This window comes from Glossina fuscipes, unplaced genomic scaffold (genome assembly GCF_014805625.2).
Source record: "Glossina fuscipes isolate IAEA_lab_2018 unplaced genomic scaffold, Yale_Gfus_2 86683, whole genome shotgun sequence".
NCBI lineage: Eukaryota > Metazoa > Arthropoda > Insecta > Diptera > Glossinidae > Glossina > Glossina fuscipes.
In genome coordinates, this window is record NW_024004886.1 from 1 (window position 1) to 1,191 (window position 1,191).

Genomic DNA, 1,191 nt, shown 5'->3' on the forward strand with positions numbered 1-1,191 from the left:
ACACACACACACACACACACACACACACACACACACACACACACACATATATAGAATAGATTTGTTTATAAAACACCTATAAACACAGTGACTCAGAGAGAGATCTCTCTCTGTAAATTTGTCTATTATTTTACAAATTTAAAGGCCTTTGTGCATACAGTTGAATGAATATTTATTATATGTGTATTTATAGAAATAATTGGGGTTGTTGACCATACTCACGTTTAGTAAAGTAGTATGTTGGCTCGTTATTCGGTTAGTTAGTAAGTCAGTAAGTCAGTCAGTCAGTCAGTCAGTCAGTTAGTTAGTTGGTTGGCCAGCACTTTATACAGTTCATTGGTCGTTCATCAAATAATTTATATTTGCAGCATGATTTTCTATTAAAAGCAATGCGGACCAGTTTGTATATTCATAGTCATCTTAACCACTTTATGTTTGTTGGTATGGTTACGGTTACAATTGTTGGTCGGTTGCTGCCGCTAAGTTAGCATTTACTGTTATTATGAAAAAGCGATGAAGTGATGATAATGTTATGTTATTGTTAATGCTGCAACAAAAGGTGTTTAATGAAGTGTCACAGCCAGCGTGAAAGTATGAATTTACATAAGCGTGCTTATATTGCATACACTTTCTTTCTACCTATGTACATATCTCTATTCAGGTTTGAAAAGCTTTAAGAACAAATAGATTTTATATATTTTCTTTCACACACACAACGTACTTACTTGTTCGATAGCTCTTATTGAAGAGTCGTTGAAAAATTAATTATTTCTCTATTTTTATTTAAATTTAGTAGAGATATAGAAATTTTTTGCAAAGAACTTTACCATAATACAAAATTAATAATTTATGCGAATTGTCGATATTGTTAAAAAATAAACAAAAGGAAGATTACATTAAGATTTTAGATACTTATCGTCTTAAACTAATGCTTTCGAATTCTAAAATACCTTATCAGGTATGTTCGTTTCATTAAGACGATCCAGAACTATTTTTATGCCGGCCACACTTCAGCATATTTTCGCAGATTAAATCATATCCTCGCTAAAGATTTGATATGATCTTTTTAAATATTTTCATCAATTTATTAAAGCATTGTAAAGCATGCTTTCAAAACAATGCAAAAATCAGAATTTCATGTTTTGGTTCATCATCATTCATGAATAGTTGATGGGAAACAATAATTTTGCA